This window comes from Natator depressus, chromosome 1 (genome assembly GCF_965152275.1).
Source record: "Natator depressus isolate rNatDep1 chromosome 1, rNatDep2.hap1, whole genome shotgun sequence".
NCBI lineage: Eukaryota > Metazoa > Chordata > Testudines > Cheloniidae > Natator > Natator depressus.
In genome coordinates, this window is record NC_134234.1 from 72,750,471 (window position 1) to 72,777,880 (window position 27,410).

General features: G+C 40.6%; 1 protein-coding gene across 5 annotated transcripts in view; it reads right to left on the reverse strand.

Moving 5' to 3' along the window:
* Positions 1-27,410, reverse strand: part of PCDH9 (protocadherin 9) — an 870,287-nt gene that overhangs the window by 575,034 nt on the left and 267,843 nt on the right. The gene's annotated exons all lie outside the window — the stretch shown is intronic.

Consider the following 27,410-nt stretch of genomic DNA (forward strand, 5'->3'; position numbering starts at 1 on the left):
ATCCAGAATTCAATATGAGCCATACTGTCTGAAAACCAAAACGGTTATGTTTTGTAGTGCTCTACAGTGCACATGCTCTGGAGGGGAAATGGTAAGGAAGGATTTCTGATTTTTTTCCAGCTTCAAAGGGGTTATTAAAAAGAAAAAAAATAAGAAAACAATTGTGAAAAAATGCATTTTCAAAGGATTTCAACAGCCTAATATAATAGTTCTCAAACTTTTTTCCCCCTTCCTCCATATTCTGGATCACTTTTTACGGTGAACCATTTCCCCTCTCAATCCCAATTTCACACCTTCCTTGGGGTGAGATGAACACGATCATATTAGAACTGTATTAAGTTTAAAATACACTCACTTTAATGCTATGAGTGAGTCAGGAATCAGGGCCTGCAGCAAAGACGGTCCTCAGGCAAACTAATATGCACAGCTGGCCTGTAGTAGGCTGCCTGATTGGTTGGCTACTCCTCTTGGTTTGAAGGGTCAGCAGATTGGCTCAGCAGCAGTAGAAGTTCAGTGGCTGCTCAAAGCATTTGCACATGGCTATAAAGGCTCCTTTGCCTGATTGTTCCCAGCCCTGCTCGCACCTTGTTCCAACCTCACTCCTGCCTTGGCCCCAGCCTTGGCCCTTCCTTGCTTAACATCCAGATAACTGAGTCTGAGCCTTGGCTCCAGTTCCTGACCCCTGACTTCAGCTCTTACCCACGGCTCTGGCCTCTGACCCTGGTTCTGACCCCATGCTCCGACTCCAGGCTCCTGACTCCAGCTCTGACCACTAGGAGTGACTTCTACTGACCACTAGACGTGACTCCCGTTCCAACCACTAGGCACTACACTCATTTGCCAGTTACATGACAGGATGTGGTTTTTTTGGTTATAACTCTCAATATTGTATCTGAGCTGTTTATTTCCTCTCTCTCTCTGATTCTAGGACTATATATTTATTAATATTGACTCTTCAGTTGTTTCTTGTAGTCCCCAAACCCTAAATATAATAATAGACTCAAGGAGTAAAATCTATTTAGCTTGACAAAGAGAAGATTAAAGGGTGACTTAATTACAGTTTATAAGTACCTACATGGGGAACAAATATTTAATAATAGCCTCAATCGAGCCGAGAAAGGCATAACATAATCCAACAGCTGGAAGCTAAAGCTAGACAAATTCAGACTGGAAATAAGGTGTAATTTTTTCAGAGTGGCAGTAATTAGCCATTGGAACACTTTACCGAGGGTCAAACTGGATTCTCCATTATTAACAACTTTCAAATGAAGGTGGAACTTTTTAAAAAAAGATCTATTCTAGGAATTATTTTGAAGACGTTCTCTGTCCTGTGTTGCACCGGAGGTCAGTCTAGAGGATCACAGAGGTCCCTTCTGGCCTTGTAATCTGTGAATCTCTTCAGATTGCTTTGCAACCTGATTTCTGTCCACTTGTGTGATTGCTAACCCTCCAACTTGTTGTCAGCAGAAGAATCTCATCCCAGCTGGATTTTCAAAGAAACACCAGTAATCATTCATACAGGTGCAGACAGGGATTTGTTTAGGGAGTTTCCTAGACCAAAAAAAACTTCTGGAAATCCTGAAAGGGCTGCAAGTACAACAAATGTCATAACATGATGGCCGATGGATGCTTCGCTCCTGTGACAAAGGATGCTTTAAATGCCACCAAGAAGAGCTCTCTGCACCACAGCTTGAAAACCTCAGTCTAACATATCAGAAAGCAGGAAAATTCAGGATTATAAAGATTAATTCCCTGCATTACCAGGCCCGGATTAATGCAGGGGCTTTAGGGGCTGCAGCCCAGGGCCTCGGGCTAAGAGGGACCTGCAGGCCCATGGGCCAGATGCAGCCCACTGCTTCTTTTCATCCGGCCTGCGGCAAGTCTCTGCCCTGCAGGCCGGACACCGGTCCCCGAGTCTCGGCGCCCACCGGAATCCCGGGGCTGAAACCACAAGCGTTGGCTCACCGATGTGCCCCTGCAGCCTCTAGCTGAGAGGCGTTCAGGGAATCTATGCGTGCTGCCCTCGCCCCCAGTGCTGGCTCCGCAACTCCCATTGGCCGGGTACCGCAGCCAATGGGAGCTGCGGGGGTGGCACCTGCGTGCACGGGCAGTGTGGATCGCGCAGAGCGGCCTGGCACCTCTGCCTAGAGGCCAGACATGCTGGCCACCCTCAGGGAGCAGATCAGCACGGAGTCAGGGCAGGCGGGAATCCTGCCTTAGCCCTGCTGCGCTGCCAACCAGGAGCTGCCCGAGGTAAATGCCTCCCGGCTGGAGCCTACACCTCCTCCTGCATCCCAACCCCCTACCCTAGCCCAGAGCCCCCTCCTGCACCCAAACTCCCTCCCAGACCCTGCATCCCCACCTGCACCCCAACCTCCTGTTCTAGCCCTGAGGCCCCTTCTGCACCCAAACTCCTACCCAGAGCCTGCACCCCAAACCTCCTGCTGCACCCCAACCCCCTGTCCCATCCCTGGCCCCACCACAGAGCCCACCCCCTCAGCTGGAGCTGTACCCCTCCTGCATCCCAACCCCCTGCCACAGCCTTGAGCCCACTCCCCCACTCCAAACCCCCAGGGGCCTCACAGGAGAGTTAATTCAGCCCCGTCCATTACATCTAGTTCACTGAATATGCTCTGTAAAAAAAAATGCACCCACTCTAAGTACACAGCCAGCAAAGTGCTGAGCTCATCAATCCTCATTAACTTGAAAGAGAGTGGATGGTGTCACCACCTTGCAGCCTTTAACTAATAGGAAACAACAAGTTGGATTTAAGAGAGCAGTCTCATAACTTTCCTTATTTGGTTATGGTCTGTCACACCCTGAACACTTATGGTTAAAGTATGACAGACTGAACAAAGAGTTTTCACAGGGCACACCTCAAAACAGTCAACAAATTATTCCTTCTATTCTATTAAGTTAACTTAAAATAAAGTTATAATAATAATGGTAATATAAATGAGGCCAGTGTATATATTTGAATGGTATACAGATTGCGCCAAAGAAACACAAAGTCAAAGAACTAAAGTCAAGGTCAAAACAAAGGAGGGGGGAAGTTTAGGCCTATGGCTAGTTCTAAATCAGCCCTACTGACAGCTGTTACACAAAAATCTCCTCACAAATATACACACAATATTGGATTTCTTCTCTCAGTTCGAAGAGAACAGAGGCAGATTTTCAGCACAGGTACTGGTTATGACAAGGGCTAGTCAATTTCTCCAACTCCAAAAGGCTAATGTTCAATCAGGATTAGGAGATAAAGAGATTACACATTGTTTTTTTTATTTTGTTTTGTTTTAATTCCCTTTGTATTTTGTACTCAGGATACTCAGAACTGCAGTCCCTTTGACATCGTTTGAAGATATTGCTTAAAAATATCCAAGGAAATGTTCTAGTAAAAGTATGTTTGTTTTCAAAATTCTTCCTTTAACAGGTGAATAAAAAAAAAGAAAAATACTTGCTTAAATTATGATACAATTGGTGCTAGAATTAGCCCTGATTCAAAGAGATGTGTGTGTACTATTTATGTCATCACACTTGTTATAAGAAAAATAATGACTTCAGTTACTGCTGCAAGTAATCTAGCAAAGGTTTGCAAGAAACATATTAAAAAGTGTACCATTACAATGGAATTCTTGGTAATTTAATTAAGAATTGAACAACAGCACCCGGTGTGAAAGTTACACAGCAGGGTCTCTCTAAATGTGCTGTAATATACAAGCTAGACTAGACTTGCTAGAATTCAACAAAAGCACTAAGTATGCCATGGAAACCTTGCAAAGTAGGGGGTGTCTGCGCAAAATGGGAAACAAAGCCTTGCTCTTAGAAGAGCCAATCGTTCGTTTCTGAAGTCCAACTGCAAAGACCATTCGCATACAATTACTGTCCACCATTCCATCTTAATATGTCCATGCCAGATGCAATTTCAAGTCATTACTCACAAAGCAGAAGCAATGCAAAACCCGGCTGGCGTGGGCCACAAATGTTAGCTGTTCCGCGCATATAACAGTGACCAAGTTTAAATGGTTTGTGTGGTTCTATTTGATTTTTATTCACCTGTTCTGACCTAGTTGCTATGGGTATGTATTTAAATAAAATGTATATCAAAGTGTACTTTCTATTTCTTTGTTTGCATCTCCCTTTTACTCCCCCATTCACACACACTATTATTTCCTTGCCAAAAATCCATTTCATAGAAAGGAAAATGTACTGAAAGGTTTTAAATTTAAAAAGAAGAACATGTTGGATTGGCTTTTCGAATCTGCATTACAGGCCACTGTGATTTCCTGACTGCACCTTAACATTATGTTTTAAATAAATTGATACAGGAAATATAGGCATTTGTAACTTCACATCCAGCTGAATAAAAATGCCATTTTGGACCAAAGTCTGCCTAAGTAATATACATCAGATATGTTCATTAACAGATAAAAGAATTCATTCAGCATGTTGCTAAGTAGACTGCCTCTGCTAAAGAATTCAAGTGTTATAAGTACAGCTCATATCTGACTCGGATTTGGCAATTTTGAGCTCTTTTCTATACTCTGGAGGATTAACCCCTTTTATATCTTGAGGGGGAATTAAACGTGCTCTGTACTTGAACAGATGTACTTTCCAACCAGCTGAACTACCACAGAATAATTCTGGTAGCTAGTAAAAAGAACTGACTGAACATCTGCTGGTATGTGGAACTACAGTGCTTACTCCCTGTCTTCAGGTTTTAGCTTTAGTTTCTGTCCCCAAATGGTTGTGCAGTTTTGATGAGAGAGAGTTTTTAAAATAGCTGTTATGATCCACCCCAGAAGCATCTGCATTTCAGTGGATAGGGTGGTGGGTGAAGAGAGGATAATTAGTCAGATAAATGGATAGGGCCAAATTCTTCCACAGCTATAACTGTATAATCCCACTGAAGTTTACAGGGTAATACAGCTATAACATAAGGTATAATCTATCAGTATATTTTAAAAAGTGACTCAGGAGTCGTTTAAGATGAAAGACACTCTCTGAATATAATATAACCAAATGGTTATAAAGACCTGGTCACTTCGGATTTCATGAATTCAGAACAGTTTTTTTAATTCTGGGGATTGGATAATGAAAGGGATAAGAATAGCGCAATAGACAGAATTTTGAACTCTGGGCAATAATGTAATACCAATGTATAATTAAAAAAACCCATAAAAGGTCATTTTCAATTTCTAAGGCAATTCCTTGAGAGAACCTAGTGACAAACTAATCCACGCAACATTCTGACACCTCAGAAGCCCTAAAAGATCCCAATGCTGAGATATGGCCCCGAGAGGACACAAATATAAATCGTTCTCAAAGACAGGAAAGAGAGAATACTAACACTGACAGAGTTGACATTCTTTTTGCCTCAGCAGAAAATACATCCTTACTTCCTATGTTCAGTAACTTCTATTACAACCTGAATGTCTGCTAATGGACTTCTAAAGGAAGAATCAAATTGATCTGGTAGGGCTGAAATACATGTTTTTCTGCTGATAGGTCAAGAAAAGATAACCTCTGTAATAAGTTCAACCATGTCAATTAACAATCCCACTATCACCAAGAAGATATAATAGCATAAATGATGGATCCCAAAAATAAAGATAGGTTTCAGAGTAGGAACCGTGTTAGTCTGTATTCACAAAAAGAAAAGGAGTACTAGTGGCACCTTAGAGACTAACCAATTTATTTGAGCATAAGCTTTCGTGAGCTACAGCTCACTTGATCGGATGCATTCGATGTAGCTCACGAAAGCTTATGCTCAAATAAATTGGTTAGTCTCTAATGTGCCACTAGTACTCCTTTTCTTTTTGAAAAATAAAGATGTTAACCAAGATTTTTAGTTCCCCCTGAAGACACTTTAAAGGTGACTGATTTTGAGAAAGTGCTGAACATCCACCCTCTTAAAATCAGGCCCCTTTAAGGAGTCTCAAGTTGGGCATCCAAAAAAAAAAAACAACAACAAATCAGGCAAACCAACCAACCACAGGACACCTGAAGTAAATAGTCATTTTAATGAAAATTTTGGGTATTGAATCTTTGTTTGCGTCAGGATTTCCCTTTGGTTCAGTTTGTATATCCTAGAAATCAAACAAATTAGGAAAGTTACCTATTAGGTACTCCTTACACTGTGAGTAACTATAGTCAATAACTGAAGACAGTTACTACTAACACAGATTTCCCACCGAACTCAATGAGAATTTTGTGTGAGTAAGGAATGCAGAATCAAGTCCTTGGGCTTTATTTGCTTCTTTTTTGGAGATAAAGTATAATTGTAACTGAGATTTTTTTAAAAAGGCCAAAAACAGGCTCCTTCAGCATTTCTTTGACTGTAGAGTTTCTTATTCATGCTCTTAAAATCATATTAATGCCAGCGTATATTCAAAGGTAGACTGAAACCTTCCTTTAATTTTACCTGTCATAGTGTCCTCCCACATGACCCCTGCTCAGTTCTCTTTTTAAAAGAGCACAAATGATTGAACTGTCTCTTTGATGCTTCCACCAGTATTTTATTCTAGCAACAGAGAATGTCTATGGTTTCAGGACCTGCTTTGAGAGTCCTTTTATAGTCAGGAGCTCAATAATTCCCATGTTTAGGCTTCAAGAGAAACAAACCACAGTGATCTTTGAGGCAAGATCCTTATCTTGATTCAGACACTGTTTAACTTTAGCCAAGAACTCAGATTAAAGGATGATGCTTAGACAGTCTTTCCATCTAATTCCCCTATAAAAGCTTGGTATCTCTTAAGAAGCAGATCCTACATACATGTGGGCCACCTTTCTTTTTAAACTCACTAAAAACTGATCTTCTTATAAGCTTGGATAGGAATCTTCGAATGAAAGAGATACTTTCTGAGGAAGCAGCTATGGACTAAGTCATAGGTGAAAAATTCTTCCCTTTGAAATCCTTTTTTTGTTTGTTTTAGGCACAAAACATGTACTACCTCTGCTCAACTACTTTAGACTTTATTCTTTAAATCTCATACAGCGACGGTGCGCAAACTATGGTCTGCAGGCCACATCCGGACCATCAGAGCTTTTAATCTGGCCCTTGAGCTCCCACCAGGGAGCAGGGTCATGGGCTTGCCCCGCTTCGGCACTCCTGCTGGGAAGCGGGGTTGGGGGCTTCCTCTGCTCCATGTGTGCCGTGGCTCTGTGCGGCTCCTGGAAGCAGCAGCATGCCCCCCCCCAGCTCCTGCGCGTAGGGGCAGCTACGGGGCTCTGCACGCTGCCCCCACCCCAAGCGCTGGCTCTTCAGCTCCCATTGGCCGGGAACTGCAGCCAAAGGGAGCTGCAGGGGAAGCACCTGCGGACGGGCAGCGCGCGAAGCCGCCTGGCCGGCACCGCATGTCCACATAGGATCCAGAGGGGAGACATGCTGCTGCTTCCAGGAGCTGCAGGGATAGTGCCTGCGGACGGGAGGAGCTGGAGTAGGAACATGCCACTGCTTCTGGGAGCTGCTTGAGGTAAGTACTGCCCAGTGCCTGCACCCCTCACCTCCTCCTGCACCTCAACCCCCTGCTCCAGCCCTGATTCCCCTCCCACCCTCCAAACTCCTCGTTCCCAGCTCGGAGCACCCTTCTGCACCCCAAACCCCTCATCCCTAGCCCCACCCCAGAGCCTGCACCCTCCCACACACCCCAACCCCCTGCCCCAGCTTGGAGACCCCTCTTGCATTCCAAACCCCTAAGCCCCAGCCCGGATCTCCCTCCCCACGCCCCCTGCCCCAGCCCAGAGTCCCCCTGCCCGCACCCCTCATTTCTGGCCTCACCCTGGAATCAGCACCCCCAGCCCAGAGCCCATACCCCCTCCACACCTGAACCCACAATTTCATGAGCATTCATGGCCCGCCATACAATTTCCATACCCAGATATGGCCCTCAGGCCAAAAAGTTTGCCCACCCCTGTCATATAGCCATAGCAGTTAGTTCATTCTCAGGGGGGGAGTTAATTACCCTCTATTAGTCCTAGCAACTAGCCTTTGCTGTGGTCAAAGTAGTGAAGAAATGTAACATTGGAATCTATTACAAATTAACATAATGCCACCATCTCCCTCTGAATTATATAAACTGAACTAGGATGAAGGACAAGTGAGACATCAAGGTAAATGTGTGGCACAGTACCCCATGAGAGAGAAGGAGCTGTCTGTGGAACTGGTACCTTCCACTGCGCCTAAAGCATCCTTTAACAAACTACTTGAGAGTTTATTAAGTCTTCCTCTCCTCCCACAACTCCTGTGCATGAACACACATGCTTTTCCAGGAGGGCAACCCCAAAACAACAAAGCTTTCGTCATGCACACACTCATGATAAATGACTATTAAAGATATGTACAGCATCTCAGCACCATTATGCAGCACCGCAGCGAGGTAAATCTGTGAGATGTGACCCCTTCTGGTTTATAGTCTGATGTCGAGTCTGATTGTGACACCTGAAAATTCATTAAAAGGTTCAAAACAGAGAGGGGCAAAACAGGCAGGAACAAAAATGTGTTATGTATTGCGATATGAAGTCCACTAGAAACCCTATCATGTTGTTCTAATTCATCTGAGTTGTGCTCAGATACTACAATGATAATAGCCTATGCAAAATGTTTGAATAGCCCCACACACACACACACACACACACACACACACACACACACAGAGGACACCACTTTTCCACGAAAGATTACATTTCTTAAATTCCCTCCCATTACCTAAGCAGTTTGGAAAATGGAAGTGGCTAAAATTTCAGTCTCCCACTATTCTGGAAACATTCTTTTTTAATTTTATAAATCTTTTCTGAAATCTGATAGTTAATTAGTCATTTGATTATCATAATCAAACACTAATCATTGCAGTCTTGATGAAAATTTAGTGATTATCCCAAGAGGGCTGCAGTCCAGTAAATGTGTTGACAGGCTATTTGTTATTATGATGGTGATGCATCATGATGCAGTGCAGAAGAAAACAAAAGACAAGCACTGGTAAATACTGTGCGTGATAAACCTATATAAGAGTGAATCTAAATGATCCCTGCATAAAGTCCTGTGATCCTTCCTCAAACAAAATTCTTAATGACATCAGTGGGAGTTTTGCCTGTTTGAGGACTACAGGATTTAGTACATGCAAATGAGATAAGCATTAGCCAGTGGTAATCAGGGTTTGGTTTCAGTGTCTCTTTCACAATTACCACATAGCTAATTGAGCAAGTTAAGGAGCAATAGTTTTATTGTTTATAAGTGTGATCAAAATATAGCATGAAGCAAAATATATTGAAGAAAGATCATCTTATCTTTCTTCCTCACCATTGCTTTTATAAACCACAGATGTCTGCAAAAATAATTTATTATTTGTTATTAATTTAAACCTTTATATTGTCACATCATAGGAACCTCCTTTCTGATAAATGTTTAGTAACAACAGATCCTTCCCTGAGCATTAGAGCAGAATTTGTGCCAGCAGAGCCACTCTTCCCAAAGAGGTTATGGTTCTGTCAACCCCTGGAGATGGCTCCCTCTTACCCATTCCTTCAGATGCCTAAATTTGGAAGTGAGAAATTACATCTTCAATTTAGCAGGCTGTAATCTGAATGATATCCAAAGACTGAAATGTAATAGATTTCCTTTAAAGTACCAGATTTTTATTATCTGCTACATGTGCTAAAATCCCTCCTCCCTCCCACATTCTTTTTTAGTTAATTAATTTATTTCAGATGGCAAAATTAAATGTCACCCAAGCACTACAAAAATATCAATACTACTCCCCTCCCCCAAAACTAACATCTGCCAGAATTGCTACTGTCCAAACTAGCAGCTGGAAACTTTTCCCAGGCCTGCCAGAGATTTAATTGGAGATATGCAAATGCAGTTCCCAGAAACATTAGCCATTATAGTACCAAATGATCCAGGAGACCCAAAGAGAACAACTCAGTAGATTGCTTGCTTTGCAGCTCTATCAAATCACTTTCCAAGCCAACCTGAGCCCGCAGAATTAGGACAAAGGACTTCAAGATGTCACTTCCACAATGACTTCATAGAAGTGCATTTATGTGCCCCCCCCATAGCCGTAGTTTCTGAGCACTTCATAATGTTTAATGTATTTAACACTCAACACCCCTATGAGGTAGGAAAGAGTTATTATCCCCATTTTACAGCTGACAAACAGACACAGAGAGACTAAGGGCCAGATTTTTAAAGGTATTTAGACGCCTAAAGATACCATTAGGTGCCTAGATGTTTTGACTCAGCCAAGGTTACAACAGGAACTCTATGGGAAAGCAGAGAATTGAACCTAGGTCTTCAGAGTCCCAGGCTAGCATTGTAACTATTGGACTACACTTTTGTATGCTTTTCTCTCATGTTATATACCATTAATATTTATCTGTTAATCCACAGATCTTTCAGTTGGCTGTTTGTTTGTTTTTTTCATTGTTTGTTTTTGCTAGCAAGGTTATACAGTGGGTCAAAACTCTCTAATTTATTCAATGAATCTTACTTTCTGCAAAAGTTAACATAAGTATCTCCTCGAATAACCTTATGCTTTATATGTCACCGGCAGTGTTGTAGCCGTGTTGGTTCCAAAATATTAGAGAAGCTAGATAAGTGAGGCAACAGTTTTTATTGGAAAAACTGCTGCTGGTGAAAGAGTCAAGCTTTTGAGTGATGCAGATCTCTTCTTCAGGTCTGGCCTTTTGTGCTTTATAAGTTATCATTGGTCACTGACCATTCAAGTACATGCCTAGCATAAATATAGGTACTATATTTTCTAGAGGGCAAAATATTTGATAACTAAACTTAGTTTGCATTCTGTTCTATGATAGCTATTTTGAAGAAGCTTGGCTTGCAACTTGAGTTCAGATCGCTTGGGTACTGTGACTTTTTAACATTTGGTAGTTGGTAGGAATGAGACCTTGTGTCCTTTAAACTGCACAGATTAGAGATGTGGAAGCAAGATGAATATTAACAAAATGGGATTCCAGAGAAATGTTTCAGGTTCCATAAATTATGGAAAGGAGTGAACATGCAAGGTAGAATATGAAAGTCAATAAACCTATATACAGAAAAGCAACAAATGTATAGTTGTCATTAATCCCCAGCCTTAATGTCAAGGCAGTCTGAAAAGACGTTAGCAGGAGCATTAATTCCCTTGAAATTTAGACAACATTTACAATGTATTTTGCATGTATCTAAACAAGTCTTGAGTGATGAATTTCACTGTCTAGCAGAGGTGGTTTACCTCAGCAAATAACTTCTCACATTAATAACCATGCCTACAGGAGCTGAGTGACCATCTATAAATAAAATCTGTTCTATCAAAAATTAAAACATGTAACACAATTTGACAATCCATAATTTCCCCATGCCCACACTATAATATTTATAAAAGAAAAAAAGGTACGAGTGCCAACTCCACTCTCTATATAACATACAATTATGAGAACATATGCACTGCTACAGCAGGGGGCTATTCTGATACAACCCTCTAGTTTCCAAATTGGGCTTTTTAAAAAAAATTAACTACTTCCCAATAGAAAACAATTTTAGGAACTGAAAAACCACTCCTTCCCAAAATCCACCAAGAAAGCCATGATAATCACAGGAAAGGAGTATTTTGTTTTACAAAACAGACTAACCTTATTTTAAATCTTGACATAGAAGTCCAGGATTGTGAGTGCTAAGATAATATAATGGCCATTAGTACAGTTGGAAGTCAAGGGACTCTTGCCTGATAGCAGAGATATTGTCAGTCTTATCATAAGGCTCAAATACAACATTCATCAGTTAAAAAACAAAACAAAAACACGATGACTTCAACATGTAGGTTTTGAACATAATCCTGATGATTTGTTGGGAAGGCAGACGCTTGAATAAGGAAGCGATTTCAGGTGATAGCTCTTGTGATCTGAACATAAACTAAAGATGGATACCATAAAGCTGCTTTGTACAAGCCCTATTTGGACGTTAATGGGAAATATTAAACAGCCTTTTACATAGTGGTATGTATAAAAAAGAATCAGCCTTGCACAGGCAGATTCCATTGCCAAAACTAAATGTCTGTACATAGCTGTAAGCAAAAGATTAGTTCTATTGATTTCAGTCAATACAGACAGGTGTATATACCCCTTTATAAGTGCAAAATTAATGTACTAAAAATGGTATGAGCACGATTAAAAAGAAATTTGTTGAACCTGACACTGAGAGATTAATGGAGCTGGATAACAGATTACAAAAATTTGTCCACTAAGTATTTTGTTATGCCAATAAGATCATATAACTAGATTGGATCGTAAGTATTCTAACTCAGAGGTTTGTCTCTGTATTGAATATATTTTCAAAGGTATTTTCCTTCACTTTCAAACATGTAATTATTTTGCATACTGGTTATTTAAATATGTGTTTATATACAGAACCATATCACTTGACTCAAAGACAAAATTTGGTTCCTTGTATTATTAAGAAAGTCATGCTCCTTTGGAACAATGCTGCTACAATATTCAGAACAAAGTGTGTAAGAGATGAGATAAACCATTCTTGATCAAGGGGTGCTTATTTATGGAACAAACTACTAGAAGAGTAGCTAAAGGCAAATGAATTTTACAGCCTGCTGCAAGTCTCTCCCATTTGTTAAAGCCTTCCTACCAGATCCTAGCAGTTAGAACAAAAACCAAACAGACAAATGAAGACCTTCCTAAACTTTGGGAAGGCTGTGGAACAGAATCCTCTACAAATTCACAGTTTGCAGAACACCTTTAGTTTCCAGTCGTTATATGTTACAGTATTGGATACAATAGGAAAAGGACATTAGCAGACACATTAGATAAGGGTTACTGACGATGGTAAATTTATGGACAGAGTTCTGTGATATATTCACAGTAAAACTAAACTATTTGAAAAACATGTTAAAGTTTGGATATTGGTAGAAACCAGTTTCATCCCAGGGCTTCTGAAAAGTTCATTAAGATTAAAAAAAAAAATTCCCATTTAAGGAGTCCAAACCATTGACTGGACCAATTTAGATCATTGTGGTTAAATCATGTGAGATATACATATGGTTTCATTGTGAAGTCAGTTGAAAATCAATAGTTTCAACTATCAATAAAGATTTATTTTATGTTTTATTTATGTATTTATACTCAGTGAATTCTATGGAATGCAAATTAATGTAGATTCACCAAATAAAGCGTTTGTAGAAGAGAAAGAGAAACACAGCTTGGTCTTTTCTTTTCCGTTTTAATTTACTACCGCTGTAATACATTCCAATGTCTGTTTCTTTCCCACAGCCATATCACTTGAACCTACTACGGAACTTAGAAGCCCAGTCTCCTATTCATCACTTGCTCTCTAAAATATATGATTAACTTTTTGTATTTTGTATGCTCCATATAAACGTTATGGTCTCTAGTTCTAGTCCCTCCAGAGATCTCATGTGGACGTTACAGCAAACACTAGCCAGTCTCACTCCAGATCTTGTCACGGTCTCATATGAGCTGGATCTCACTTCATGTATGGTCTTCGTAGCTCGATGCTGTGCTCTTGAGCCAATATAATTATAGTTTCCTTCAGGTAAGGTAACCAAAACTAGAATGTATGGCCAAACTGAGTCCTGGTGTAAGTGAATGCAAACATTTTAAAGTTAAGGGACTTGACCCAATCCCATTATTTTTGAATTTGGCCCTACAATTAACATATGTTTAGTCAGTACATTATAATGTGATAGCAGAATCTACAGCCTTATCGTATCCACAGACTATTAATATGTGTCCCTTAATACAATACTTGACCCTATTAAACTTATTTACTACTATTGCACATTTGAGTGATATTTTAATTTTTGGCTCTATCATTATGCATAAATCCTTCTACTCTACCACTTGAACTCATTCCCATGAAACTATACTCGCCTTGGACCTAGCACACCCCCAATTCTTTATAACAGGAGACAGATGCTTAGGGATATAATGTGATGTAGGGTTGATGACATCCAGAGCACACAGGGATCCCACCTCACCTTGGCCAATCTGGCAGTGAAGGAGAAAATCCTTCCCATTCCTCCGAGAAAAGAGCAACTAGCATAATGCCCACAGCAGAACATGACAAAATCTGGTATTTAACTACTACAGTCAGGAGGGTGGGTGCTACTTTGCCTGGTCCTCGTAAAAGAGGTCTTTTCCTGTACCATCATGCCCCCCCCCCCACTTCCAATGATCTGGGAGAAGATAGATCGGACCTGTTTCAAACTGCGGCAGCAAGTCACTTTCTGGCTATCTAGCCCTTGAAGGGTCCACACACTTTTCACAACAAGCCAGACAACGGCTTTCAAGGCTTAGTGTGTGGTAGGTCAAGTCAAACCCTTTTCCACCTTCTAACCAATTACTCAGACACTTCATACAACAGGACTAGGCTCTGCCTGCCTTTACATGGGTGTGGATGGGATGTCATATGGAAGGGGGTCCTTATAAGGGCCCAGAAGAATCACAGTCCCTATGCTCAGAGGAATGCAGTTGTTCTCCCCCTATTCTCCTCCAGGTGTCCAGTGATGAGGCATAGCCATGGTGTGCAACAGTGAGGATAAAGTTGCAACCTCTCTGGGGAGAAGCACTGGGTGTACAGCCACTTCATGATCAGGAGCTCCATCAGGCATTCTCCCCTTGAGGATGTGTGGCTCTAAGACACCCCTCTTAGGCTGTGCCTAAATGTGGCAATCAAGTCCTCACTTGTATAGAGTTCATACAATAACCCTTCAGGAGAAACTTTGTCAAGAGCTTTCTGCCAATCCAGCGATGTTAAATCCACTGGCCTCCACCCCTGTAGGTCAGCAGCTATTTAATTAAATCTCCTTATCTATTCCTTGACCCAGTCAGTCCCCAAAATAAAGGAGTATTCTCCTGCTGTGTTCACAAAGCTCATCACCTTTATGATGCTGGCAGACCAGGTGCCAGCTCATACCAAAGCCCCAGGCCTTTGTAAATGCTTACAAATGCATAGCCAGGCCAATATTCTTGTGTATAAGTTTAAATCAAAGTAATTGTTAAATGTATAAGATTGTATTTGGTGTTTAAACCTCATGAAAACTAATCGGATGTTACTGGCATTGTTTTCACTTACCCATATCCCATTATAATGTAGTAGCAAACATTTACATTGTATATACCCCTGTAACTAAATAACCCATCAAATGAGAAATGCAAATGTGTAATGCAAATGAAAAACTCACAGAAAAGTGCTAATTTCCAAGCAAGTGGTCATTGTATGTGATTATCATAGTCAAAAACTCAAAATGCATTCCTCACTCTCCCTCATCAGAGGAAAAGCCCACGTGGGTAGTGACGCTGTCAGCTTGTTTTCTGTGAGAAGCTATAATTGTGGATTCATAGAAAGATCCTTTCTCTCTGGACTGTTTGGACTTTTACAGGGAAGTGTCCCAGATGCAAAGCAGAGATCCCCAGAGACAATCTGGGTACACTGAAAAGCCTTTTGGGAAACTGGCAATTTATTACATCACTTCCACCATTTCACTGTGACTCACCTGTCCATACATTTTACTGGCTTTAACCTTTTGATAACGCTCATTTCCTTTTCTTAGCTAATAAACCTTTAGATAATTTACTATAGAATTGGCTACCAGCATTGCCTTTGGTATAAGATCTCAAGTACCAATTGATCTGGGGTAAGTGACTGGTCTCTTGGGATCATAAGCAATCTAAATGTGATGTGATTTTGGTGTAAGTGACCTTTTATCTCAAACTCCAATTTGTCTGGATGGTAAGACAGACTGGAGAGTCTAAGGGGAGTGTCTGTGACTCCAAGGTAAGACTGGTATAGTGATCCAGGAGTTCACATTTGTTACTGGCTTGGTGAAATCTAATTATAAAACACACCACCAGTTTAGGATATCTGCCCAGGTTTCTGACAGTCTGTCCTGAGATAGACACTCATGGTCATGAGCCACTCCAGACAGCATGACACCCTTTTTAACATGGAGTGCATTTCAAGCAGATAGGAAGAGGCGCAGTAAAAAAAAAAAAAAGTCCTTTAGAACCTAAGAACAGCCATATTCGGTCAGCCCAATGGTTTACCTAGCCCAGTATCCTGTCTTCTGACAATGGCCCATGCCTCAGAAGGAATGAACAGAACAGGGCAATTATTTAGCAACTCATCCCCTGTCATCCAGTTCCAGCTTCTTACAGTCAGAGGCTTAGGGACACCCAGAGCACAGGATAAACAGATCTTCAAGAAATAACTCTTTCATGCACCCAAAATCACTGTGTTTTCTGGCTTGATCAAGTTTGTTGGTAGATAAACACTGCCACTCCCTCATGCTTGAAAAGTTTTGAATGTAATTGTCTGTCAATGATATGATTTATAACACAATCTGCTGCTACTTCTTCTGCTGCAGATAACTCTAATTTGCCTCTACTGTATTAGAAATGATGAACCTGACAATCACTTTCAGTTTCCCATTTGACTTTAATTCCGGTTCATGTGGCCAGTAACAGTAAATTTCCATTGTTCTCCCCCCAAAATAATAAAGGGACAGGAGCTTGCTATATGTAGCAGTTGGCTATTGCTAAAAGACTCATTTATTGCACAATGAAGCTTTGGTCCCGTGCAGTGGTTCCCAAACTTGTTCCGCCACTTGTGCGGGGAAAGCCCCTGGCGGGCCAGCCGGTTTGTTTACCTGCTGCGTCCACAGATTCGGCCGATTGCAGCTCCCAGTGGCCGCGGTTCGCTGCTCCAGGCAAATGGGAGCTGCTGGAAGCAGCACGGGCCGAGGGATATACTGGCCACCACTTCCAGCAGTTCCCATTGGCCTGGAGCAGCGAACCGCAGTCACTGGGAGCTGCGATCGGCCAAACCTGAGGACGCGGCAGGTAAACAAACCAGCCCGGCCCGCCAGGGGCTTTCCCTGCACAAATGGCGGAACAATTTTGGGAACCACTGGTTTAGTAAAATGTTTAGAAGAAAGTGGAATGAGGAATGAAAGTTTTATGTTAGAGTTTTGACTTCATCAAATACAGTAACACCTAGAGACCAGCTGAAATCAGGGCCCCATTGTGCTGTAAGAGACAGACAGACAGACAGACAGACAGACAGACAGACAGACAAAGGGTATGGGAGGTTACAATATAGAATCAGAGGGGGAGAGCAGAGATTGGCTTTTGGTTTTGCTTTATTTATTTTTATATTTGGAGTTTATTAGGAAGATTAGGTATACAGAAAGAGAAAGGAAGAGGAAACACTGAAAGGAGCATACTGTACATAACATGAGATTAGTAGTACTATTCCAGGAAAAGCAAGTCACCATTTGAGATGGCTTTTCAATTTACAGCTCCAATACCTTGCTATGAATGGAAAAAATATTCTGCTATTCTTGAGAGTAAATCCATAGAACTGGCTCAGCCTTAAAATGACAAATTGTAGTCTATGAAAATCATTTATGATCTTGGGTAACTTGACTTCAGCTCTCTGTGCTTTGTTCTCTCCATCTGTAAAACGGGAATACCAATACCTCCCTGTAACAAGCACTTTGGGATCCCTGGACGAAAATTATGATGTAAAAAAGAACATTTTTTTCTTTACCATATTTGCTCCTTGTTTGTTGGGTCGTATCTGTTTACTGTATTGATAAAGAAAGTTTTCACAACTGTTAGCAACAAAAGTCAATACAATTATTGGATGGGAGACTGAGCTAGCTTCCATTCTGCCCCATCCATCATCAACAGAATTGTCATCTAAGTTTCAATATCGGAGTCTTTTATTGTGTGGACAGGGTGTGTGAGTCAGTTTTCAAATCTCAGCTTCAGTTGCACAGCTGGCAGTTAGAAAAAAAATCATCTTTTGACTCATAAGCTGAGCAAATTTGATAGGGAAGCCGTAGAGAGAGAGAATAAATATGGAACCCCACACTGTCATTTTCACGCAGTCACTTTTCTGACTATAACTGCTTTTTAAGAATGATGTGATTTAAAATGTCATGCTTTGGGCGTACAAGCAATAATCCCATTATCACTCATCCACAATGAACTGTAACGCTGTAGATATTAATTTAGTCTCTGTGTAATATAGTGGAGCTATCTGAAGGCAGACTAGCTAGAAGCCCAATCCTAAATATACCAAAGGTTTTGGGAGTATTTTCTTTACATTTTCTCTGAACTTGATCAAACATCCATGCTGATTATGTTTCATATGTGGGTATATTCAACATCAAAATTAGCACAATCCACTGAGTATACACGGCAGACAAAACAGAAATGAATTTTAGCTATTTTAATTACCTCTATCTATGGAGCCTGCAACGAGTACACCTACTTGTACTAGCTCAGCGACAGCCAGCATTAGTATGTATAATAGCGTAGCCACGTAACATGGCTAGCATCAGCAGAGGCCCGTCACAGCTGTGCAAAGCACAAACCCACCTGAAACCAGGGGGGACATATGCAGCACAGCTTATCCGGGTCTTCACGGCTGCTACCTGTGCTACTGCAGCCACCCTGCTATTTACGTTCATTCTAGTGCAATGAGAACTAGAGCAAGCAGGTAAACAGGAGCAGGGGGATCACACCTGTAGGTCAGAGTGTAGACGGAGCTGACTTGAGAGGAATTAATACTGAATCCGCTTGCTTCCAATTTAATCCTCATAAAGGCCAGGCATGTTAAAATGTCTGATTGATAGTTTAACTGTTGCATGAATTTATGGGGGGAAACAACTAGATTTTCATCATCATTTAGTTTAAGCCATCTACACACTTACAAAATAGGACACATATTTCAGTGGCACACCACAAACACATATTGTAGGCCAAAAAGGCTTGCCAGTGATAGGAAAAACAAATCATCATGCATGCTTGATCAATTTAGAAAAAAAATGTAAGCGACAGTGGTAAACTTCCAATCTCTTCTGCAACGTCAACTTGGTTGTGTCATGAATATATTGTTACACTTTAGAAAATAATTTGGATAGTTTTACTTTTAATGCCAGGCACTTATAAAAGAAGAGACTTCAATGGGTGACCCACCTGCAATGCCCTATTTGAATCTTAGAACTGTAGAATAGCAAGGATTGAGGGCAGGGGACATGAAATTACATGAAGTGACACAGGAAGATAATTTAATGAGATTTAATCTCCAAGAGGTAGCCTTCCTTTCATCTTAAATAAATCAGATGGAATTTTAACTCTAATCTTTAAATAGCTTTTAATAGACTGTCACCTACTTTTACTTTTTGCTTTATATTGATTGATATTTATAGACACAGATTTAGAGGAGTGATCTGTCACTGTGTCCTATGAGAGACAGTATGGATTTCAGTTCCCTACACCTGTCAAAGCGTGTGCTCTGAGCATTCACATATGAGGTTTCCTTGGTTTGGAAACTCAGTGGTCAACTTCTATTAAGGTCAGATCCAACATCCACTGACATCAGTTGCAAGACTTCAGTTGACTTCAATGAGTGCTTAGTGACTGACCAGAAGTAAGTGAGAACTTTAAATGAAGCCCTGGAGCTCTAAACACCTGGGTCTATACTTTGCCTTTCTTTTCTCCCATTGAAGCAAAGAGCTCCCTGGGTGTAAAAGAGTGTACTTGTAGTCCACGTAGCTTGCTTTTGCACATACCATTCCCAATCTTCAACTACCATTCAAGTCCTCCTAAAGCAGCAATAAAAGCATACTGCAATTTTACTGAGGACTGCAGCATAAAAACCCACTGCAAAAACTGGGCGTGATGATGCATATTTCCTTAGTACGCATTTGATATCCTAAATATGCTTTTAGAGGACACCTAACTCACATCAAGTGGTTTGGAGGGTCATAAAGCAGATGGGGGAAAAAACCTACTGAACCATATATTGGATACTGCTGACAATTTCACTTGGTATCTCATTTCCTCCTCCTCAATATCATGTTTGTAAGGGTAGGTTGTTTGGGGGTATTTTTTCTGCCTAATTTGCCAATGCTTATTCAAAATAATCCATGTTCTACAATGGTTCCCATTGGAAGATGTAAGCTGGCAATGATACAAACATCCCAAAAATACCTACAGCGGAGACATCTCTTTTCAGACACATTGTAAGAGCAGAAAGCTGAGAGCTACAAAAACTGTATTTTTCCACATGCAGTTGCCAGTATGGCACCTGAAGTTAACAACAAAAGATGTGAAATCCCCTGTGCATTTAAGTGATAATATTTAAATGGCAGGCTGAAAATCTGTTGAAAAATGAAATGCCGCGTATGTAAGCTAAGCACAAGGTTTAATTTTAAAGTTAGGCACTGGGGTTTGCATTTTAGCTATACATGCAAACTTTCAGCCTTATATACTGTAAAAGGCAGGTAGATTTTAGGAGGTTTTTATATCCTTGTCTGGATGCTTGGAGATTGAAGTGTTTGACTTCCTCTATAATGCTAATGAGACTTGTGCACATAAATTCCCATGCAGAGGAAACTTGTTCTTTGTAAGAGAAGCCCCCTCATGGCTTTATGTCTCTGCTCATTGCTGCTCTGTCCAAAAAACAAACAAACAAACAAAAAAAATACCTTCTTGTGTGCAGCCATTGCTGACTGTGGCAAGTGCTAGAATGCACCTGAGTCCTGTATTGCGTATACTGTTAAAAAAAGTTAGCATCGGAGGCTCATATGAATGTGTAAATGATCCAATGCAAAGGCAAAACTTTTTACAGTTTTACTATGCAGCACCATTAATGCAGCAGCAATGTCTAGTCAAACCGTTCAGCTTTCCTAAAGAGCTGCCTTCACACATCACTGAGTGAAATAAAATCTTAACTGTCTAACAGTGTTCAGATAGAAACAGGGATCTCCCTACCATTCTCATTCCTGAACATTAGCTTCTCTTCTCTGCCCTGCAACGCTACAGTGTGTATAGGCCATCATTTCCAAGGTTATATAAATATAAAGATATTTTTTATTCAGGTGCCTCAGTATGAATTTAGGAGCCTAGTATTAGGCACACAGGTTTAAAAAGGTTGGCCATGTGGCGGATAGAATCATACAACGGGGTCAGAATATATAACACTAAATTTTCATGGTATCTTGATTGTAGTGCATCACAGAAACTACAATGAATGCAGGTCACTCTGCAGAAACACAGGAGATTTTTAAAAGACAAAGAAAAGGAGAGAGGAGTATTATTATTAATAATTATTATTATTACTGAACTGTAACTGAACTGATAAATAAAATGTCATGTGTGAATTTAGTTCTCACACCCGGTGCTTGACTTTCAGTCCTGGAGACTGATGTCTGATTTACAAACATAAGAACAAGTAGGAATGCCAGCTTGCCTCCACCTTCCCACTGATAAGTCTCAACTGAGAAGCCTACCGCTGAGAATGAGAGGATAGTTCAGTCTCCAAGAGCAGACTGCAATCTCTACCCTACTTTTATGTGAACAGTCAAAATGAAGTAAAAAGCATTGTAGGATGGGCCCTAAATCTTTGGTCTCTACTGAGCCTTCCAGCACAGGTGCAACTGGTCCTGTAGTGAACTTTTGTTATACACATTTATGGTTAAAAACACATTTCATGACCCAGTCTCTGAACAGCCATAAAATAACTTTATGTCAGATGTAAACTGAGTTTCAACTGTCATCCTGGAAGTGAAGGACTCTAGAGAGTAGCAGCCCTAGGGCCCATTCTGCACTCATATGACCTGGTAGTCACAAGCATCTTTAATGGTTCTCTTAACCTGTTCCCTCAGATGGTTTAGTCTCCTGATTCAAATTATTTCAATAAATGTTTTGCTGTTGCCTTTTTCAGTCCCTTCCTAGTGGCATTGACATATATGAGGGTTATCAGAGACCACAAAGTCTCACAAGAGTGGGCTGGCACAGCTTAGGTGTTGTCTCTTATGCAGGAAGGTGATGCCTTGGAGTTGTTGTGGTAGAAGAGCCCTACACAAGCAAAGCGTGGCTTTTCCCTGAGCAATCAATTTGTCCAGTGGAAGACTTTTAACTATTATCCCATAGAAGCAGGCCTTCATAAACCTATATATAAAGAGAGAAAACAAACCCTTGTAACCTCAAGGATTTTTCTGCATGATGTCTTATTGCTAAAAGAGTTCTAATTTATGATCTTTTCCTGGAAACCCATCATTTTCTTCTTTAGGGGTCAAATTTTCTTGGGAAATTTGTACCCTTTATCTCTGGCCTCAATGGTGTTTTCATCAAAAAAGATTATGCATCATTAATGGAAGGATCACGATAAGATATATTTAAAGCAACAAGATTATCAGAGTCCAACAGGGAGGAATAACCCCAATTTTTTAAAACTCTACAGGAAACATTAAAATGACATTGTCAACAGTATATATTAACACCACAGAGCTGATTTACTTTCATAATCCAAATAGTACAGGAAAACTTGTCACTCATTGTGAATAAACCCTTTCAATATTTAGCACTGCAATGACAATACAATAGATTGATTGAGCCTAATTTCCTAATGGGGTGCATGAATCCCCAAGTGGATTCACAGAGTGGATTAAAAAAAAGTTTTAATCTAAAGGTCCAGTGCAAGGGCTATACTGCTGGCTATACAAAATCTGACTTCAGAATATTTCAGCCAGATCATATAATAGTGATGAGTGCAAAATAAAGACCTAGACAGATAAGAGTATATAGAGACAGATTAGATATACAGATATATAGACAAGATAAGTTGTGCCTCTCAGTTTGGATACGTAATGAAGTGAGTTTCTTTCCCTGAGTGTTGTTGCTGTTGGTTTTTTGTTTTCTTTTTTGCTATGTGAAATGATCAGGCCTTTCAAGAATTTAGCATTTAGCAATTATGAAAAGGATACTAGGAAACGCTTGGCAGGGAAAGAAAAGAGGTGGGGAGGAGGAACTGAAATAGAGAGATTTTCAAGATAAGTGAAAATAATAGGAATTTGATTCTAAACAGCGGTATCTGTTCAGTGCATCACTTTCTACCTGGATAGTGTAAACCTCAGGTCACACAGCCAAATACCAAATGTACCAAATGAAGCTCCATTTTCTTCCTTGATAAGGTGTCCCCTCCTGCCACTTCAAGACGAGCAAATTACTCCACCTGTCTAACTGATCCCCAGCATTCAGCCTGACACTGACAATGGCAGTGCACCTGTTAGTATGATGGACAAATGATTGGCAGCATGGCATTTGACGCTTTCTATAATAAGCTGGTTATTATACAACGATGCTTGACAATCTAGAGACCTAGCAAATACGAAAGTGCAACTAGATGTCGGTTTGAAAAAGGAAAACAGTACAAGGGTGAGACATGCCCTTGAATAGTTTAGTGCAAAGGGCTTCTTTCATTTTGAATATTTTCAAAAGTTTGTGCTTCTCTTTCTCCTTAGGGCTGAATTACTCCACTTACTTGTAACTGCCAACAATCAGTGTGAAAGCCAATTCCTGAGCTTCCTTACTTACTGAGAATAAACTATGTGTAGGATAACAGGACACTGTCTTGCTGCAGGGACTCAGGTAGACTACCACTGTGAATGGCAGGGAGTGCAAGCCAGAGACACTATGGGTATGTTTACACTACGGTTAAAAGCCAGTGGCTGGCCCATGCCAGCTGGCTCAGGCTAAGGAACTGTTTAACTGTGGTAGAGACCTTCAGGCTCATGCTACAGGCTGAGCTCTGTGGCTCTGCCAGCTTGCAGGGTCCTAAAGCCTGGGCTCCAGGCAAAGCCTGAACATCTACACCGCAGTTAAACAGCACAGGCCAGTCATGTGTGTCTAATTGCAGGGTAGATATACCCTATGGCTACAGCCTTTGAAAGAATGTGCAATTTCCTCACAATAGACCATCTCCTTTGGCTGCTGCAGGAGGCAGAGCCATCACACTCCCTAGTCTCCATCCAATTCCACCTCCTGCTTCCTTTGATAGGTTAGCACTGCCATGGGCACTAGCCTCATGCAATCCTTGCACTCAAAGCATAGTGAATGGATCAGTAGCTCCTGACCTGGGGCTTCTTATGACCAGCATAGGGGTAGACACAAATCTAGCACCAAGTTCTACATGCAGAATTAAGCAACAAGCTATGTACACAGAAACAAAGGAACTCTCATAGTGGATCAGTAACGTGAACCATCTAGTCCAGTATCTTGTCTCCCTCAGTGGCAAGTACCAGATGTTTCCAAGCACAGTGCAAAGAAAAAAAAAAACATGTTAGGCAGATGTGAGGTAACCTGTTCCCTATAATCCTTAATAGTCAGAGATTGATTTAAATCCTGAAACACTACCTTTTATCTCCCTTCCCATACTGTCAAGGATGGTCTCAAACACCTGCCAGGGATGGTCTAGATCAGGGGTCGGCAACCTTTGGCACGTGGCCCGTCAGGGAAATCTGCTGGCAGGCTGGGATGGTTTGTTTACCTGCAGCATCTGCAGGTTCGGCCGATCGCAGCTCCCACTGGTCGCGGTTCACCGTTCCAGGCCAATGGGGGCTGCAGGAAGTGACGCAGGCCGAGGGATGTGCTGGCCGCTGCTTCCCGCATCCCCATTGGCCTGGAACGGAGAACTGCAGCCAGTGGGAGCTGCGATCAGCCGAACCTGAGGATGCTGCAGGTAAACAAACCATCCCGGCCTGCCAGCGGATTTCCCTGACGGGCTGCGTGCCAAAGGTTGCCGATCCCTGTTCTAGATTTACAGTAGAACCTCTGAGTTACGAGCATCAGAGTTACGAACTGAACAGTCAACCACACACATCATTTGGAACCAGAAGTACACAATCTGGCAGAAGCAGAAACAAAAAAAAACCAAAACAGTACAGTACTGTGTTAAATGTAAACTGCTAAATAAAAGGATAAAAAAGGAAGCAGTTTTTTTCCTTCTGCATAGTGAAGTTTCAAAGCTGTATTAAGTCAATGTTCAGTTGTTATGGTTGTTCTTTCAAAAGTTTACATTTTGTTCAGAGTTACGAACATTCAGAGCTATGAACAGTTCCCTAGGAATTCATAACTCTGAGCTTCTACTGTATTTGGTCCTGCTTCAGCACAGGGAACAGGACTTGATGACCTCTTGAGGTCCCTTTCAACACTGCATTTCTGTGATTATTAACTAATTATTATAACGTTGGATATTCTTGTTATCCATATAAGCATCCAAATTCTTCAAAGGTGCAGGGTTATTGTTAATTATGGAATGTTGTAAAGCATGGCAATGCCAAATTGTTATTGTGTTACATGATAGCTACTCACTCTGGAGAAAGTTACTGGGATTTTAAGATATATTTCTAAAAAAGTCACCTATATAAAAGACTAAAAATGATGACCCTGCACTAGTCATGTAAAATTTTCCTTTCTGTAGCAATGATAAAGTAAATTGATATAAAATGAACTAAAGGCTATATTCAAAAAATGATGTCAAATTTCCACAAGGCTCTCTTGAAATTGTTTGTCCTTGTTCCAGTCTTGATCCCTGGGTCAGGCTACTTCATTGCCACATTAACTTCTTTCTGTTCTGAAGAACATCCTTTTACTATAGCTCTTTGTTTTTTATCGTCTAAACAGTTTTTAATCCACAAGTCTTAGTTTATTAACCTGTGGTTATTTATTTCCCTTAATAGTCTTCTATCCAAAGCTTTGTGAAAAGCCAAGTAAATTGTATCCATTTGGTCACTTCTAGCTGCTATTTTATTAAACTTTTCAAAGAACTCTAATAGTTTAGTAAGGCATGATTTTCCCTTACAGATGCTAGGCTAGTTTGATGCGGTCAAGCTATACTCATCCAAATAACAAATATGTTGTTTATTATTATTATCATCATTATTATTTTATTCCATAATTTTTTACTGGATTGTTGGTAAATTTCTATTCTAAGGACTCTTTTTCTCCCATGAATTTATGAGATATGGCAGAATACAAAGCGGACTATGGAGCGATGGAGTTACTTGAGAAACTCATGTGGGAATGCTATCAGAACCACTATTTGACTTTGGTTTCTGTGTTATATGAAGGTGTGAACTCGTAAACCACTAGAAGTTTACTAGGGCTCATGGTGGATTCTCGCTCACTGACAGTTTTTAAATCAATACAGGATTTTTTTCTAAGCTATGTAATCTAGGAATTATTTTGGGGAAGTTCTATGGACTGTTATAAAAGGAGATCAGACAAGATTCTCACAATGGTCCCTTCTGGCCTTGAAATTTATAAATATATGAACCTATGAATTTGTAGGTGTAAATTCTTTAGATTTTCTGCTTTTGTTCACATACCAATAGGGTTCCTGAAATTAATTTTACTGTGCCAATACATTATGATGGAGATTTCAAGTTGTCTCTGCTGTCTCACTGCAATAATGCAACTCATTCAAGTACCTTTAGTGGCATTATGTAAAAATGCTTATTTTAATCACTCTTGGTGTTTTTTTTCCTTTCTGTAAAGAGATTATAGTGTCATGCTATTCTATTATACTATTATTAATATATTAACATTTATTGTATTCTCTGCTATGACTATAATGATCCAAGCTAAAGCCTGACTATAATCTACCATCCAAACAGTATTACTGAGTATGATAAACTTGGATCATTAGCTCTAAAGAGTATAATTTGCTTTTGCAAGAAGCAGTGATTGGAAATCCAGGATGTATAAACTGAGTGCTAAAAGGAATTAACACTACTTGCTGTGTGGGTTTGGGACAGGCTATGACTGGTGGCTTTGGGACACATACCTTTCATAGTTTACTTATGGTGAGAAGTGCTTCTTATCTTGTGAACTTTTACTGCTGAGCTGCAGAGACAGGGTAAAGATTTCTTCCGAAGGCACCAGTAAAGGCATGAGGCTTGATATCTCTCTTTCTCTTAAATCAGTGAAAATCAGGAATAACTCCACTGAAGTCAATTAAGTTGCACCAGTATAAGAACAGTGCAAGTGAGAGGAGAGTTATGTCCATGGTTTGTTTACCCTTTACTCACATATAAGGCTTGATCCCCATGTTCATTGAAATTAATGGTAAAGCTCCCATTCAATTTAATGATGCAGGACCAGGACCATACGTTGCATTTTGCCTCCTACTGTAACAACCAGAAGTAACATTTGTAAAACTTCAAAACTGGGAGCCGGGGAACAGCAGTGGGGTGGAGACACCAAGCCAACAATTTTCTACTACAAGTGAGCCGAAACCAAAATCCTTCATTCAAACTTCCCCCTAAATTGGTGAAGTTTGCTCTGTAGTTAGACTCTTTAGCTGGATTCTCCTCTATAGTGAACTGTATTAAAATCCCAAATCTAAATACATCTGAATCTTGCATAAATTTGGATCTGATGTCAAACTTGCAATAGTCCATGATGTTTGTGGTTTTGTTCTGGTGATGTGATCCAGCTCTGCATAAAGATAGGAGCCAGCTGTGAACTGCAGACATGGATTTGAAGATTTTTCTAGCACCAGAAAGATAGATGTGGATATAAATATGCATATGCAT